The sequence below is a fragment of the Nerophis ophidion genome, linkage group LG27, assembly GCF_033978795.1.
Source record: "Nerophis ophidion isolate RoL-2023_Sa linkage group LG27, RoL_Noph_v1.0, whole genome shotgun sequence".
Lineage (NCBI taxonomy): Eukaryota > Metazoa > Chordata > Actinopteri > Syngnathiformes > Syngnathidae > Nerophis > Nerophis ophidion.
The window spans coordinates 35,865,430-35,884,474 of NC_084637.1; the positions used below are offsets into that span (position 1 = coordinate 35,865,430).

The window sequence follows — 19,045 nt, forward strand, 5'->3', positions numbered from 1 at the left end:
TACTATCCAGTGTAGACCTGACACTGACTACACACCCACAACTACTATCTACTATCCAGTGTAGACCTGACACTGACTACACACCCACAACTACTATCTACTATCCAGTGTAGACCTGACACTGACTACACACCCACAACTACTATCTACTATCCAGTGTAGACCTGACACTGACTACACACCCACAACTACTATCTACTATCCAGTGTAGACCTGACACTGACTACACACCCACAACTACTATCTACTATCCAGTGTGGACCTGACACTGACTACACACCCACAACTACTATCTACTATCCAGTGTAGACCTGACACTGACTACACACCCACAACTACTATCTACTATCCAGTGTAGACCTGACACTGACGACACACCCACAACTACTATCTACTATCCAGTGTAGACCTGACACTGACTACACACCCACAACTACTATCTACTATCCAGTGTAGACCTGACACTGACTACACACCCACAACTACTATCTACTATCCAGTGTAGACCTGACACTGACTACACACCCACAACTACTATTAGTGACCTAATAGTCAACAACAGAACAGCTGATGAGCACAACACTGCCCTCTAGTGGAGGTCAATAAAAAAGACTACATAAGGAGGTTGCCTACAGCCACAGCTGTTAATGCCCATGTTTTGGTGTGAGCCACATCCTGTAGTTGGAGCATTTATGGTGGTTGTCACTAGTCCTTTAGTAGTTTGAAGTGGGAGTCACTGTTGTTGTTTGAAGTGGGAGTTGTGTTGATTGAGTTGTGAGTCAGTTGTGTTGTTTGAAGTGTGAGTCAGTTGTGTTGTTTGAATTGTGAGTCAGTTATGTTTGAAGTATGAGTCAGTTATGTTGCCTGAAGTGTGAGTCAGTTATGTTTGAAGTGTGAGTCAGTTGTGTTGCTTGAATTGGGAGTCAGTTATGTTTGAAAAGTGAGTCAGTTATGTTGTTTGAAGTGTGAGTCAGTTATGTTGTTTGAAGTGTGAGTCAGTTGTGTTGCTTGAATTGTGAGTCAGTTATGTTTGAAGTGTGAGTCAGTTATGTTGTTTGAAGTGTGAGTCAGTTATGTTGTTTGAAGTGTGAGTCAGTTGTGTTGCTTGAATTGTGAGTCAGTTATGTTGTTTGAAGTGTGAGTCAGTTATGTTGTTTGAAGTGTGAGTCAGTTGTTTTGTTTGAATTGTGAGTCAGTTATGTTTGAAGTGTGAGTCAGTTATGTTGTTTGAAGTGTGAGTCAGTTGTGTTGCTTGAATTGTGAGTCAGTTATGTTTGACGTGTGAGTCAGTTATGTTTGAAGTGTGAGTCAGTTATGTTGTTTGAAGTGTGAGTCAGTTATGTTGTTTGAAGTGTGAGTCAGTTGTGTTGTTTGAATTGTGAGTCAGTTATGTTTGAAGTATGAGTCAGTTATGTTGCCTGAAGTGTGAGTCAGTTATGTTTGAAGTGTGAGTCAGTTGTGTTGCTTGAATTGTGAGTCAGTTATGTTTGAAATGTGAGTCAGTTATGTTGTTTGAAGTGTGAGTCAGTTATGTTGTTTGAAGTGTGAGTAAGTTATGTTGTTTGAAGTGTGAGTCAGTTATGTTGTTTGAAGTGTGAGTCAGTTGTGTTGCTTGAATTGTGAGTCAGTTATGTTTGAAGTGTGAGTCAGTTATGTTGTTTGAAGTGTGAGTCAGTTTTGTTGTTTGAAGTGTGAGTCAGTTGTGTTGCTTGAATTGTGAGTCAGTTATGTTGTTTGAAGTGTGAGTCAGTTATGTTGTTTGAAGTGTGAGTCAGTTGTGTTGTTTGAATTGTGAGTCAGTTATGTTTGAAGTGTGAGTCAGTTATGTTGCTTGAAGTGTGAGTCAGTTGTGTTTGAAGTGTGAGTCAGTTGTGTTGCTTGAATTGTGAGTCAGTTATGTTTGACGTGTGAGTCAGTTATGTTTGAAGTGTGAGTCAGTTATGTTGTTTGAAGTGTGAGTCAGTTATGTTGTTTGAAGTGTGAGTCAGTTGTGTTGTTTGAAGTGTGAGTCAGTTGTGTTGTTTGAATTGTGAGTCAGTTATGTTTGAAGTATGAGTCAGTTATGTTGCCTGAAGTGTGAGTCAGTTATGTTTGAAGTGTGAGTCAGTTGTGTTGCTTGAATTGTGAGTCAGTTATGTTTGAAATGTGAGTCAGTTATGTTGTTTGAAGTGTGAGTCAGTTATGTTGTTTGAAGTGTGAGTCAGTTGTGTTGCTTGAATTGTGAGTCAGTTATGTTTGAAGTGTGAGTCAGTTATGTTGTTTGAAGTGTGAGTCAGTTTTGTTGTTTGAAGTGTGAGTCAGTTGTGTTGCTTGAATTGTGAGTCAGTTATGTTGCTTGAATTGTGAGTCAGTTATGTTGTTTGAAGTGTGAGTCAGTTATGTTGTTTGAAGTGTGAGTAAGTTATGTTGTTTGAAGTGTGAGTCAGTTATGTTGTTTGAAGTGTGAGTCAGTTGTGTTGCTTGAATTGTGAGTCAGTTATGTTTGAAGTGTGAGTCAGTTATGTTGTTTGAAGTGTGAGTCAGTTATGTTGTTTGAAGTGTGAGTCAGTTGTGTTGTTTGAATTGTGAGTCAGTTATGTTTGAAGTATGAGTCAGTTATGTTGCCTGAAGTGTGAGTCAGTTATGTTTGAAGTGTGAGTCAGTTGTGTTGCTTGAATTGTGAGTCAGTTATGTTTGAAATGTGAGTCAGTTATGTTGTTTGAAGTGTGAGTCAGTTATGTTGTTTGAAGTGTGAGTAAGTTATGTTGTTTGAAGTGTGAGTCAGTTATGTTGTTTGAAGTGTGAGTCAGTTGTGTTGCTTGAATTGTGAGTCAGTTATGTTTGAAGTGTGAGTCAGTTATGTTGTTTGAAGTGTGAGTCAGTTTTGTTGTTTGAAGTGTGAGTCAGTTGTGTTGCTTGAATTGTGAGTCAGTTATGTTGTTTGAAGTGTGAGTCAGTTATGTTGTTTGAAGTGTGAGTCAGTTGTGTTGTTTGAATTGTGAGTCAGTTATGTTTGAAGTGTGAGTCAGTTATGTTGCTTGAAGTGTGAGTCAGTTATGTTTGAAGTGTGAGTCAGTTGTGTTGCTTGAAGTGTGAGTCAGTTATGTTTGAAGTGTGAGTCAGTTGTGTTGCTTGAATTGTGAGTCAGTTATGTTTGAAATGTGAGTCAGTTATGTTGTTTGAAGTGTGAGTCAGTTATGTTGTTTGAAGTATGAGTCAGTTATGTTTGAAGTGTGAGTCAGTTATGTTGTTTGAAGTATAAGTCAGTTATGTTTGAAGTGTGAGTCAGTTATGTTGCTTGAATTGTGAGTCAGTTATGTTTGAAGTGTGAGTCAGTTATGTTGTTTGAAGTGTGAGTCAGTTATGTTTGAAGTGTGAGTCAGTTATGTTGTTTGAAGTGTGAGTCAGTTATGTTGTTTGAAGTGTGAGTCAGTTGTGTTGCTTGAATTGTGAGTCAGTTATGTTTGAAATTTGAGTCAGTTATGTTCTTTGAAGTGTGAGTCAGTTATGTTCTTTGAAGTGTGAGTGTGTTGTTTGAGGTGTGAGTGTGTTGTTTGAGGTGTGAGTGTGTTGTTTGAAGTGTGAGTCAGTTATGTTGTTTGAAGTGTGAGTCAGTTATGTTTGAAGTGTGAGTCAGTTGTGTTGCTTGAATTGTGAGTCAGTTATGTTTGAAATTTGAGTCAGTTATGTTGTTTGAAGTGTGAGTCAGTTATGTTGTTTGAAGTGTGAGTCAGTTATGTTGTTTGAAGTGTGAGTCAGTTGTGTTGTTTGAATTGTGAGTCAGTTATGTTTGAAGTGTGAGTCAGTTATGTTGCCTGAAGTGTGAGTCAGTTATGTTGTTTGAAGTGTGAGTCAGTTATGTTGTTTGAAGTGTGAGTCAGTTGTGTTGCTTGAATTGTGAGTCAGTTATGTTTGAAGTGTGAGTCAGTTATGTTGCCTGAAGTGTGAGTCAGTTATGTTGTTTGAAGTGTGAGTCAGTTATGTTGCTTGAATTGTGAGTCAGTTATGTTGCTTGAATTGTGAGTCAGTTATGTTTGAAGTGTGAGTCAGTTATGTTGTTTGAAGTGTGAGTCAGTTATGTTTGAAGTGTGAGTCAGTTATGTTGTTTGAAGTGTGAGTCAGTTATGTTGTTTGAAGTGTGAGTCAGTTGTGTTGCTTGAATTGTGAGTCAGTTATGTTTGAAATTTGAGTCAGTTATGTTCTTTGAAGTGTGAGTCAGTTATGTTCTTTGAAGTGTGAGTGTGTTGTTTGAGGTGTGAGTGTGTTGTTTGAGGTGTGAGTGTGTTGTTTGAAGTGTGAGTCAGTTATGTTGTTTGAAGTGTGAGTCAGTTATGTTTGAAGTGTGAGTCAGTTGTGTTGCTTGAATTGTGAGTCAGTTATGTTTGAAATTTGAGTCAGTTATGTTGTTTGAAGTGTGAGTCAGTTATGTTGTTTGAAGTGTGAGTCAGTTATGTTGTTTGAAGTGTGAGTCAGTTGTGTTGTTTGAAGTGTGAGTCAGTTATGTTTGAAGTGTGAGTCAGTTATGTTGTTTGAGGTGTGAGTCAGTTATGTTTGAGGTGTGAGTCAGTTATGTTGTTTGAGGTGTGAGTGTGTTGTTTGAGGTGTGAGTGTGTTGTTTGAGGTGTGAGTGTGTCAGGCAGGGAGGTTGAAGGAGAGCCACCATGTATTCATGATCTAAAAGTTGTATTTGGAATCATCATCATCATCATCATCATCATCATCATGTGTGTGTTGAACAGGAAGTAAAAACATCAAAGTGGGGAAAAAAGCAAATTATGCAATTTCTATAGACTTGGATGTGTGTACATATGTACAGTGGATGTCTTTCACCCTCACTTAGGATTTAAATGCCTCTTTAAAACTATTAAATTGTGGACTGTAGCTTTCTTTTTTATATGGAGTCTTTTTTTTATTTAATATTAAACTATTTACAGAAAATACTCCACTGTGTTGTTGCAATAAGTCCATAATAACATTGTCATTAGGGGGAATTGTGTGTAGAATTTTGAGGACAGAAAATGAGGAAAAGTGCTGTCAATACTTTGCAGATGTACTGTATATATGAAATCATTCATTATACTGTAAATATGAAATTATTCAATATACTGTATATATGAAATACTTAAATATACTGTAAATATGAAATACTTTAATGTACTTTATATATGAAATCAATATATTGTATGTATGAAATATTTTAATATACTGTATATATGAAATACTTTAATATACTGTAAATATGAAATCATTTAGTGTACTGTATATATATAAAATACTTTAATATACCGTAAATATGATATCATTCAATATACTGTATATATGAAACACTTTAATGTACTGTATATATGAAATTGTTTAATGTAAAACTTGGAGAAAGACAACTAAAGTCTACATCGTCATCATTTTGTTCATTTCTGTGAAGTAGAATCAAGAATGGAATCTTTGATCAAAAAATACAAATAATTATAGTTGTTGATATTTAATCATTCCAGATATCTTCATAGAAATACATTTAATTTGCTTTATTTGTTTACAAAAAGCAACATTGTTATTTTCATGTTGTTTTTTTAAATGACATAAAACATTGGAGTGATTTATTAATAAAACAAAATTAATTTGCATTTCTATTCACTCGGTACAAGTGAATTTTTGCTGGGGAAAAGTCAACATATTTTGTTGAATAATTGTATTTTATAATGACAATAAAAGCTAATTAAAATGTTATTTATTATTCGATCAATAAAACATTTGTATTTATTTTAAGACATTTCAGATATTTATTTTTTATGACCACGTCTGGCCTATTTTGTTAAATCAATTGAAACAAATAAATTGTACATAAGTAAATACTATGTAAAAGTAACATTTGAACCTAAAATAAATTACAACTGTATTGTTGGAAGTATTGCACCAAAAAATGATTGTGTATTATTGATTTGTATACATCCCTCTTCTTGGGGGCAGCAGCCTAAGCAGAGAAGCCCAAACTTCCAGCTCCTTCCAGGGGATCCTGAGGTGACATAGTCTTCCCAAAGTGTCCTGGGTCTTCTCCGTGGCCTCCTACTGGTGGTAAGTTCAGATGCCTGAACCACCTCATCTGGCTCCTCTCCATGTGGAGGAGCAGCGGCTTTACTTTGAGTTCCTCCCGGATGGCAGAACTCACCCTATCTCTAAGGGAGAGACCTGGAAACTCATTTGGGCCGCTTGTACCCGTGATCTTGTCCTTTTTGTCATAACCCAAAGCTCATGACCATAGGTGAGGATGGGAACGTAGATCGACCGGTAAATTGAGAGCTTTGCCTTCCAGCTCAGCTCCTTCTTCACCAGAACAGATCGATACAGCGTCCGCATTACTGAAGACGCCGCACCGATCCGCCTGTCGATCTCACCATCCACTCTTCCCCCACTCGTGAACAAGACTCCTAGGTACTTGAACTCCTCCACTTGGGGCAGGGTCTCCTCCCCAACCCGGAGATGGCATTCCACCCTTTTCCGGGCAAGAAACATGGACTCGGACTTGGAGGTGCTGATTCTCATTCCGGTTGTTTCACACTCGGCTGTGAACCGATCCAGTGAGAGCTGAAGATCCCGGTCAGATGAAGCCATCAGGACCACATCATCTGCAAAAAACAGAGACCTAATCCTGCGGTCACCAAACCAGAACCCCTCAACGCCTTGACTGCGCCTAGAAATTCTGTCCATAAAGTTATGAACAGAATGGGTGACAAAGGACAGCTTTGGCGGAGTCCAACCCTCACTAAAAACTGGTCCGACTTGCTGTTGGCAATGCGGACCAAGCTCTGACACTGATCATACAGGAAGCGGACCGCCACAATCAAGACATTCCATTACCCCATACTCTCTGAGCACTCCCCACAGGACTTCCCGAGGGACACGGTCCAATGCCTTCTCCAAGTCCACAAAGCACATGTAGACTGGTTGGGCAAACTCCCATGCACCCTCAAGTATCCTGCCCAGAGTATAGAGCTGGTCCACAGTTCCACGACCAGGTCAAAAGCCACACTGTTCCTCCTGGATCCGAGGTTCGACTATCCGGCGTAGTCTCCTCTCCAGCACACCTGAATAAATCTTGCCAGGAAGGCTGAGGAGTGTGATCCCACGATAGTTGGAACACACCCTCCAGTTCCCCTTCTTAAAGAGAGGGACCACCACCCCGGTCTGCCAATCCAGAGGTACCGCCCCCGATGTCCACGTGATGTTGCAGAGTCTTGTCAACCAAGACAGCCCCACAGCATCCAGAGCCTTAAGGAACTCTGGATGGATCTCATCCACCCCTGGGGCCTTGCCACCGAGGAACTTTTTAACTACCTCAGCAACCTCAGCCCCAGAAATAAGAGAGCCCACCACGGATTCCCCAGGAACTGCTTCCTCATAGGAAGACGTGTAGATGGGATTGAGGAGGTCTTCGAAGTATTCCTTCCACCGATCCACAACATCCTGAGTCGAGGTCAGCAGCACACCATCCGGTGTTGACAGTGCACTGCTTCCCCTTCCTGAGGCGGCGGATGGTGGACACGCCACCCCACCCGAAGGCGGAAGGAAACTACCCTCTCGTCCACTGGGTTGAACTCCAACGTGCAAGCTCTGAGCTGGGGGGCAACAAGAATTGTTTGCAGCGCCACAATGGAAGAGAGTCCATCCCCTCTTGGGAGAACTGGATTTCAGAGCCCTTGCTGTGCGTTGAAGTGAGTCCAACTACATCTAGCCGGAAATTCTCCACCTCGCGGACTAACTCAGGCTCCTCCCCCGCAGCGAGGTGACGTTCCGCGTCCCAAGAGCTAGTTTATGTAGCCCAGGATTGGACCGCCAAGTGGCCTGCCTTGGACTGCCACCCAGCTCACACTGCACCTGACCTCTACACCTCCCCCTATAGGTGGTGAGCCCATTGGAGAGGGGACCCACGTTGTCTCTTTGGGCTGTGCCCTGTTGGACCCCATGGGCACAAGCCATTGTGCCCCACCTCCAGGTCTGACTCCAGAGGGGGGCCCAATGACCAGTGTCCGGGAGAGGGAAACCTGGGTCCTTGATTATGTCTCTTCATAGTAGTTTTCAAGCTGCTTTGTGTCTGATCCCTCCCTGAGTATCTGTCGGTCTTGGGAGACCCTACCAGGGGGGGCATAGAGGCCCCTGGACAACATAGATCCTAGGACCATTGGGACACGCTAACTCCTCTACCACCATAAAGACTATTTGTATTTATTCATCCATCCATCCATTTTCTACTACTTATTCCCTTTGAGATCGAGGGGGTTGCTGGTGCCTATCTCAGCTACAATCGGGTGGAAGGTGGGGTACACCCAGGACAAGTCGCCACCTCATTGCAGTGTATTTATTTATATCATTTGATAATAATATATATATACACACACATGCAGACACACACATATATATATATATATATATGTGTGTGTGATCAAAATGATTCAACCCCCACACAATGTTGGTGTTTTAGCAAGTTGGACATTTATTGGGTATTTTGTTGCTAGTCATATGAAATAAAGATGTGTCAAATAGACGAATGCAACTTGAATGACAACATTCTATTTTGTAACATACCAAACAGTGTCATTTCTCTTAATATCTCATTGACAAAATGATTCAAGCCCTTGAAGATCATAACTCTTAAGAACAGAATGTGAATAAGGTCTTTTCAATCAGGTGTTGAACACACCTGTAGATGTGATTAGAAGCATAACCAGCAACAATTCAACTGTTTGAAAAAGACTCATCTTCTTGTAGATGCTCAATGGTGTATTTGCAACATGGTGAAGTCCAGGGAGTGGTCAAAGAAGTCAGGAGAGGAGGTCATTTCTCTTCATAAGAAAGGATATGGACATCAGAAAATAGCAAAGACATTCCACATTCCAAGAGACACAGTTGGGAGCATCATTGTCAAGTTGAAAGCTAAAGGCACAGTGCAAACACTACCTGGGCGTGGTAGAAAGAGGATGCTGTGTGAAAAAGCTGAGGAACTACAACAGGACATTGCAGAGGGGGGAACGCAGCTTTGGTCCCAGACAATAAGGCGCGCACTACCAGATGAAGGCCTCCGTGCCAGAACTCCCAGGCGCACCCCACTTCTGACTACCAGGCACAAGGAAAAAAAGACTCCAGTATGCCAAAAATCATCTGGACAAACCCCACAGGTTTTGGGAAACTGTTCTATGGAGTGATGAGACAAAAGTGGAACTCTTTGGGCCTATGAATCAAGGTTATGTCTGGAGGAGAAAAAAAATGAAGCTTACAAAGAGAAGAACACCTTGCCTACTGTTAAGCATGGTGGGGGGTCAATCATGCTCTGGGGCTGTTTCTCTGCCTCAGGTAGCGGGAATCTCCAGCACCTTCAAGGCATTATGGGCTCAAATACTGTAGATGCTTGCAAGAAGCTTGTGTATCACCTTTGAAGGATGTCAGTACTGTTCTACTAAGTACTAAAGATGCATGCAACTTTGAAGGATGTCAGTACTGTTCTACTAAGTACTAAAGATGCATGCAACTAGGGGCTTCAACCATGTTCTCAATGACATATTAAGAAAAATGTCCTTTTTTGCTATTTTGTTACAATTCAAGTTGCATTCGTCTATTTGACACATCTTTATTTCATATGACTAGCAACAAAATACCCAATAAATGTCCAACTTGCTAGAAGACCAACATTGTGTGGGGGTTGAATCATTTTGATCACAACTGTGTGTATATATATATATATATATATATATGTCTTGATTGGATTATCCAGAGAATAGTGCTCGATAGAGCGCAATATGTATGTGCGGGAAAAATCACAAGACTACTTCATCTCTACAGAACTGTTTCATGAGGGGTTCCATAAATCATCAGGAGATATATATATATATATATATATATATATATATATATATATATATATATATATATATATATATATATATATATATTGTGGTACCTGGATTCTCACCAAGACACAGGATGGTGTTTGCAAAAAGCCTTAAAGGGCATTTATTGCACAAGTCTTTGTAGGAAGGGCAGGGTGGGGAATAATCAACTCAAAGTGTCCATTAACAAACATATATATATTTGTATATGTGTATATATATATATATATGTGTATATATATGTACAGTGGGGCAAAAAAGTATTTAGTCAGCCAGCGATTGTGCAAGTTCTCCCACTTCAAATGATGACAGAGGTGTGTAATTTTCATCCTAGGTACACTTCAACTGTGAGAGACAGAATGGGGGAAAAAATCCAGGAATTCACATTGTAGGAATTTTAAATAATTTATTTGTAAATTTTGGAGGAAAATAAGTATTTGGTCAATAACAAAAATGCAACTCAATACTTTGTAATATAACCTTTGTTGGCAATAACAGAAGTGAAAGGTTTACTATAAGTCTTTACCAGCTTTGCACACCCAGCACCTGGTATTTTGGACCATTCCTCCAGTATTTTGGACCATTCCTACTGGAGGAATGGTCCAAAATACTGGATCTTCTCCAGAGCGGTGATGTTTTGGGACTGTCGCCAAGCAACACAGACTTTCAACTCCCTCTACAGATTTTCTACGGGGTTGAGGTCTGGAGACTGGCTAGACCACTCCAGGACTTTCAAATGCTTCTTACGGAGCCACTCCTTGGTTGCCCAGGCGGTGTGTTTGGGATCATTGTCATGCTGGAAGACTCAGCCACGTTTCATCTTCAAAGCTCTCACTGATGGAAGGAGGTTTTGGCTCCAAATCTCAGGATACATGGCCCCATTCATTCTTTCCTTAACACGGATCAATCGTCCTGTCCCCTTAGCAGAAAAACAGCCCCAAAGCATGATGTTTCCACCCCCATGCTTCACAGTAGGTATGGTGTTCTTGGGATGCAACTCAGTATTCTTCTTCCTCCAAACACCACCAGTTGAGTTTATACCAAAATGTTCTATTTTGCTTTCATCTGATCACATGACATTCTCACAATCTTCTGCTGTAAGGACGGCGTGGCGCAGTGGCAGAGTGGCCGTGCGCAACCCGAGGGTCCCAGGTTCAATTCCCACCTAGTACCAACCTCGTCACGTCCGTTGTGTCCTGAGCAAGACACTTCACCCTTGCTCCTGATGGGTGCTGGTTGGCGCCTTGCATGGCAGCTCCCTCCATCAGTGTGTGAATGTGTGTGTGAATGTGGAAGTAGTGTCAAAGCGCTTTGAGTACCTTGAAGGTAGAAAAGTACTACACAAGTACAACCCATTTATTTATTTATTTATCATCCATGTATCCATTTTGGTAGAGGACAGGAGGGGAGGAAGGAAGGAAGCAAGGAAGCAAGCATGCAGGAGAGGAAGGAAGGATGCAGGAGAGGAAGGAAGGAAGCAAGGATGCAGGAGAGGAAGGATGGAAGCAAGGATGCAGGAGAGGAAGGAAGGAAGCAAGCATGCAGGAGAGGAAGCAAGGAAGCAAGGATGCAGGAGAGGAAGGAAGGAAGCAAGGATGCAGGAGAGGAAGGAAGAAAGCAAGGATGCAGGAGAGGAAGGAAGGAAGCAAGGATGCAGGAGAGGAAGGAAGAAAGCAAGGATGCAGGAGAGGAAGCAAGGATGCAGGAAAGGAGGTGTGTGGCACTTTAAGAGGTCGGATGCTGACCACGCCCTTCTGCGCGCTGCAGGCAGAGGGCGCTGTGACGTCACTTCCTCGTCCTTCCAGCAGCATCGTCACCTTCACTAGAAGACCTGCGAGCGGCGGACGACGTGCGAGCTTTCATCTTTTTCTCTGCGACATTCTGCCGCCTCCAAACTTGCTGCTAGCATCATATTCATATTCATCTCTTTATTACTGATGATGATGATGATGATGATGTGAGGCCACCTGGCTCTTCTTCATCCTACATCGCACCTCAACAAGAAGAAGAAGAAGAAGAAGTCTTCATCCTCCTGCCAGAACAATCTCTTATCTCCATCATCTTCTTCTTCCTCGTCCTCCATCTTCTTCTTCTTCTTCCTCGTCCTCCATCATCTTCTTCTTCCTCCTCCTCCTCCTCCTCCTCCATCATCCAGCATCTGCGCCATGGCGGACATGACGGCCGAGTGCAACATCAAAGTGCTGTGCCGCTTCCGGCCTCTGAACCAGGCGGAGATCGTCCGCGGTGACGTCTTCCTGCCTAAATTCCACGCCGACGACACGGTGGCCCTCGGGGTGAGTCCGCCGTCAGCAGCGTTATTATTATTAGTAGTAGTATTATTATTGTTGTTATTATTCGTACAAGCAGCAGCAGCGGCCTCGTCAGGCTGATGACGTCACGCAGAAGGGAGGCGCCGTGACGTCATTGCCTCAGCAGCGCTGTGCGCGCGCATGCGCTGATGTCACTGACCAATAAGCTGATTAATGGTGACCACATTATTATATGACATATATATATATACTATTTATTATGTAAGTATATACACCATTTATTATATCAATACTTTAACATATAATATACTACTTTATTATGTAAATATATACTACTTTATTATATAATATGTACTACTTTATGATGTAAATATGTACAACTTTATATGTAAATACAGGCAACTTTATGAATATACACAACTTTAATAAGTACATACATACAACTTCATTATGTAAATATATACAACTTCCTTGTATAAATGTATACAACTGTATTATAGAGTTGTTCCAGAGCACATCTTTATCTCCCACAAAACAACAAATACTTCTATTTTGCTCATTTTTACTTTGAAATTTTGACATTTCCAAGAAAAAGTAGTAAACTCTAATTTATGTAGAAACTACTTCATTGTTTCAGTTTGTTGAATAAAACACCAGCATTGTCAAAGTACACACCAAGTGTCTACTTTATTGTCAAAGTACACACCAAGTGTCTACTTTATTGTCAAAGTACACACCAAGTGTCTACTTCATTGTCAAAGTACACACCAAGTGTCTACTTTATTGTCAAAGTACACACCAAGTGTCTACTTTATTGTCAAAGTACACACCAAGTGTCTACTTCATTGTCAAAGTACACACCAAGTGTCTACTTCATTGTCAAAGTACACACCAAGTGTCTACTTCATTGTCAAAGTACACACCAAGTGTCTACTTCATTGTCAAAGTACACACCAAGTGTCTACTTTATTGTCAAAGTACACACCAAGTGTCTACTTTATTATCAAGGTACACACCAAGTGTCTACTTTATTGTCAAAGTACACACCAAGTGTCTACTTCATTGTCAAAGTACACACCAAGTGTCTACTTCATTGTCAAAGTACACACCAAGTGTCTACTTCATTGTCAAAGTACACACCAAGTGTCTACTTCATTGTCAAAGTACACACCAAGTGTCTACTTTATTGTCAAAGTACACACCAAGTGTCTACTTTATTGTCAAAGTACACACCAAGTGTCTACTTTATTGTCAAAGTACACACCAAGTGTCTACTTCATTGTCAAAGTACACACCAAGTGTCTACTTTATTGTCAAAGTACACACCAAGTGTCTACTTTATTGTCAAAGTACACACCAAGTGTCTACTTCATTGTCAAAGTACACACCAAGTGTCTACTTCATTGTCAAAGTACACACCAAGTGTCTACTTCATTGTCAAAGTACACACCAAGTGTCTACTTCATTGTCAAAGTACACACCAAGTGTCTACTTTATTGTCAAAGTACACACCAAGTGTCTACTTTATTATCAAGGTACACACCAAGTGTCTACTTTATTGTCAAAGTACACACCAAGTGTCTACTTCATTGTCAAAGTACACACCAAGTGTCTACTTCATTGTCAAAGTACACACCAAGTGTCTACTTCATTGTCAAAGTACACACCAAGTGTCTACTTCATTGTCAAAGTACACACCAAGTGTCTACTTTATTGTCAAAGTACACACCAAGTGTCTACTTTATTATCAAGGTACACACCAAGTGTCTACTTTATTGTCAAAGTACACACCAAGTGTCTACTTCATTGTCAAAGTACACACCAAGTGTCTACTTTATTGTCAAAGTACACACCAAGTGTCTACTTTATTGTCAAAGTACACACCAAGTGTCTACTTCATTGTCAAAGTACACACCAAGTGTCTACTTTATTGTCAAAGTACACACCAAGTGTCTACTTTATTGTCAAAGTACACACCAAGTGTCTACTTCATTGTCAAAGTACACACCAAGTGTCTACTTCATTGTCAAAGTACACACCAAGTGTCTACTTCATTGTCAAAGTACACACCAAGTGTCTACTTCATTGTCAAAGTACACACCAAGTGTCTACTTTATTGTCAAAGTACACACCAAGTGTCTACTTTATTATCAAGGTACACACCAAGTGTCTACTTTATTGTCAAAGTACACACCAAGTGTCTACTTCATTGTCAAAGTACACACCAAGTGTCTACTTCATTGTCAAAGTACACACCAAGTGTCTACTTCATTGTCAAAGTACACACCAAGTGTCTACTTCATTGTCAAAGTACACACCAAGTGTCTACTTTATTGTCAAAGTACACACCAAGTGTCTACTTTATTGTCAAAGTACACACCAAGTGTCTACTTTATTGTCAAAGTACACACCAAGTGTCTACTTCATTGTCAAAGTACACACCAAGTGTCTACTTTATTGTCAAAGTACACACCAAGTGTCTACTTTATTGTCAAAGTACACACCAAGTGTCTACTTCATTGTCAAAGTACACACCAAGTGTCTACTTCATTGTCAAAGTACACACCAAGTGTCTACTTCATTGTCAAAGTACACACCAAGTGTCTACTTCATTGTCAAAGTACACACCAAGTGTCTACTTTATTGTCAAAGTACACACCAAGTGTCTACTTTATTATCAAGGTACACACCAAGTGTCTACTTTATTGTCAAAGTACACACCAAGTGTCTACTTCATTGTCAAAGTACACACCAAGTGTCTACTTCATTGTCAAAGTACACACCAAGTGTCTACTTCATTGTCAAAGTACACACCAAGTGTCTACTTCATTGTCAAAGTACACACCAAGTGTCTACTTTATTGTCAAAGTACACACCAAGTGTCTACTTTATTATCAAGGTACACACCAAGTGTCTACTTTATTGTCAAAGTACACACCAAGTGTCTACTTCATTGTCAAAGTACACACCAAGTGTCTACTTCATTGTCAAAGTACACACCAAGTGTCTACTTCATTGTCAAAGTACACACCAAGTGTCTACTTCATTGTCAAAGTACACACCAAGTGTCTACTTCATTGTCAAAGTACACACCAAGTGTCTACTTCATTGTCAAAGTACACACCAAGTGTCTACTTTATTGTCAAAGTACACACCAAGTGTCTACTTTATTATCAAGGTACACACCAAGTGTCTACTTCATTGTCAAAGTACACACCAAGTGTCTACTTCATTGTCAAAGTACACACCAAGTGTCTACTTCATTGTCAAAAGTACACACCAAGTGTCTACTTCATTGTCAAAGTACACACCAAGTGTCTACTTTATTGTCAAAGTACACACCAAGTGTCTACTTTATTATCAAGGTACACACCAAGTGTCTACTTTATTGTCAAAGTACACACCAAGTGTCTACTTCATTGTCAAAGTACACACCAAGTGTCTACTTCATTGTCAAAGTACACACCAAGTGTCTACTTCATTGTCAAAGTACACACCAAGTGTCTACTTTATTGTCAAAGTACACACCAAGTGTCTACTTTATTATCAAGGTACACACCAAGTGTCTACTTTATTGTCAAAGTACACACCAAGTGTCTACTTCATTGTCAAAGTACACACCAAGTGTCTACTTCATTGTCAAAGTACACACCAAGTGTCTACTTCATTGTCAAAGTACACACCAAGTGTCTACTTCATTGTCAAAGTACACACCAAGTGTCTACTTTATTGTCAAAGTACACACCAAGTGTCTACTTTATTATCAAGGTACACACCAAGTGTCTACTTTATTGTCAAAGTACACGCCAAGTGTCTACTTCATTGTCAAAGTACACACCAAGTGTCTACTTCATTGTCAAAGTACACACCAAGTGTCTACTTCATTGTCAAAGTACACACCAAGTGTCTACTTCATTGTCAAAGTACACACCAAGTGTCTACTTCATTGTCAAAGTACACACCAAGTGTCTACTTCATTGTCAAAGTACACACCAAGTGTCTACTTCATTGTCAAAGTACACACCAAGTGTCTACTTTATTGTCAAAGTACACACCAAGTGTCTACTTTATTATCAAGGTACACACCAAGTGTCTACTTTATTGTCAAAGTACACACACAGACACACAGACACACACACACAGACACACAGACACACACACACACACACACACACACACACACACACACAGACACAGACAGACACACACACAGACACAGACACACACACACACACACACACACACACACACACACACACAGACACAGACAGACACACACACAGACACAGACACACACACACACACACACACACACACACACGTATGTATTGAAAGATTCCCTGGCATGCGGTCTTGATGCTGGTCCTCCAGTGAGACATGATCCTCCTCCATAGATCCTCCACCTGGTCTACGTGGTCAAATGTCTTCTGAAAGTCACTGAAGTTGCCAAAGATGAGGAGTTGTGTTCCATGGTCTGGTCCTTGATGATCCTGAGGCTGGCAATGTGGTGACTGCACAGTTTTTCATTCCAGAACCCAGTGTGGTTCTCTCCCAGTCTCACATCAGCCCCCAAAAGAATGCCTTTGAACTCGGGTGTGGACAGCTGCAAGATCCCTCAATCCCTGAGGTCTCCTTTCCGGGTACAACAGCCATGGGTTTGGTTCTTCCAGTCCATTGGGATTGCAGAATAGCTCGGTTGGTAGAGTGTCCGTGCCAGCAACTTGAGAGTTGCAGGTTCGATTCCCGCTTGTGCCATCCTAGTCACTGCCGTTGTGTCCTTGGGCAAGACACTTTACCCACCTGCTCCCAGTGCCACCCACACTGCTTTAAATATAACTTAGATATTGGGTTTCACTATGTAAAGCGCTTTGAGTCACTTGAGAAAAGCGCTATATAAATATAATTCACTTCAATTCACTTCATGTCTGCTGGATCAGCTGGTGAAACATGGCCGTTGAGGTTTCTAGAGCAGCCTGTAAGGTCTCGGCAAGGACCGGGTCCACAGCACGATCCCTTTATTGCCTTCTTTACTTCAGACCTGGTGGGCAGGTTGCAGCTTGCCTCCCCCATCTGGGCAGCTGCTGGGATCTCCATGGTCCCCAGGTCCCTGAAGTGCTCCGTTCTTCTTTGGTGGTCAGGAGTTGGCTCTGCTTGGTGTGTTTGTCCGCCTAGATCCTTTGTGGTCTGATATAGATCCTTCAGTTTTTTCTTTGAAGCTGCAAACCTCTGCTTGCTGTGCCAAGTCTTCAATACAATCTCTTGGAACACTTTTTTCACCTCCTGGTTTGTAGCTTCAGACTCGTTTTGAACTGCCACCTCGTGTCCTTGTTTACCCTCCTGTCTTTAGTTCTTCCCAGTGGGACTTTGGATTGTTGGCTTGCTCCTCAGCACTTTTGTAAGAGCTCTCCTTCCATTTATCTTTCTCTGGACTCTCCTCCACTGCTTTTTGGTCCTCTTCTTGTAGGGCTTTAACCTGTGGTTTGGTACGGTTCTGTTGTCCCTAAGTCCTGGAGGAGCTGGATGTGGAGTCTCCTTCCCCCTCCACTGGTGTTTGGTCCTCTTCATGTAGTCCTTAGGACCTGTTCTGGATGATTATTTGGTACAGTTCTGTTGTCCCTAAGTCCTGGAGGAGCTGGATGTGGAGTCTCCTTCCCCCTCCACTGGTGTTTGGTCCTCTTCATGTAGTCCTTAGGACCTGTTCTGGATGATTATTTGGTACAGTTCTGTTGTCCCTAAGTCCTGGAGGAGCTGGATGTGGAGTCTCCTTCCCCCTCCACTGGTGTTTGGTCCTCTTCATGTAGTCCTTAGGACCTGTTCTGGATGATTATTTGGTACAGTTCTGTTGTCCCTAAGTCCTGGAGGAGCTGGATGTGGAGTCTCCTTCCCCCTCCACTGGTGTTTGGTCCTCTTCATGTAGTCCTTAGGACCTGTTCTGGATGATTATTTGGTACAGTTCTGTTGTCCCTAAGTCCTGGAGGAGCTGGATGTGGAGTCTCCTTCCCCCTCCACTGGTGTTTGGTCCTCTTCATGTAGTCCTTAGGACCTGTTCTGGATGATTATTTGGTACAGTTCTGTTGTCCCTAAGTCCTGGAGGAGCTGGATGTGGAGTCTCCTTCCCCCTCCACTGGTGTTTGGTCCTCTTCATGTAGTCCTTAGGACCTGTTCTGGATGATTATTTGGTACAGTTCTGTTGTCCCTAAGTCCTGGAGGAGCTGGATGTGGAGTCTCCTTCCCCCTCCACTGGTGTTTGGTCCTCTTCATGTAGTCCTTAGGACCTGTTCTGGATGATTATTTGGTACAGTTCTGTTGTCCCTAAGTCCTGGAGGAGCTGGATGTTGAATTGGAGTCTATTTGTTCTTCAGGTGGAGATCAGGTGTCAGGAGGTTGAAGGTCCGAGGTTGGTTCTTCTGTGGTTTTCAGTATTGAGGTCAGGTAGCCAAGTGGCTTTCTGGGGAAAGAGAGTGGTTCCCAGGACCAAGTTCTTGTCCGCACAGTCCTCCCCATTCTGGTTCATGGTGGCTAGAGCTTGTGTTCCCATGACCTAATATTACTTCCTGTCATCTAGTCCTGCCCTCCTATTGGCCAGCAGAAGTCTGCCTAGCAACAAGCGTGATGGTTCATGATCAACAATCAGTTCTATTAATATTATTATTATGAGCATCATTAACTTTTCTTCTGTAAGTCTGGTCACGTGTCTCCCCTTCATGACCTTTGACCTCACAGGACCACATCATGACAAGTGATTTTGTTTATTTCAGGGAAGGTCCTACGTCTTCGACCGCGTCTTTCCCACCAACACCACCCAGGAGCAGGTCTACAACACCTGTGCCAAGCAGATCGTCAAAGGTAGACTCACATACTGTAATCAGCATCAGCATCTACTGTAATCAGCATCATCTACTGTAATCATCATCATCTACT

The 19,045-nt window shown here is 41.6% G+C and overlaps 1 protein-coding gene across 8 annotated transcripts in view; it reads left to right on the forward strand.

Annotated features, from left to right (window-relative positions):
• mbd6 (methyl-CpG binding domain protein 6) overlaps positions 1–4,860 on the forward strand; it is a 61,166-nt gene extending 56,306 nt beyond the window's left edge. Inside the window, exons 13-15 of one of the 8 annotated variants that reach the window (XM_061888983.1) lie at positions 1–3,558; positions 4,233–4,278; positions 4,547–4,860. The exon at positions 1–3,558 is cut by the window's left edge and continues 2,057 nt beyond it. The gene's annotated coding sequence lies outside the window, so the exon portion shown is untranslated. Of the gene's footprint in view, positions 3,559–4,232 lie in introns of all 8 variants that reach the window. The other 7 variants (XM_061888979.1, XM_061888977.1, XM_061888984.1 and 4 more) reach the window with 7 other exon arrangements.
• Positions 4,861–19,045: the final 14,185 nt, after the last annotated feature.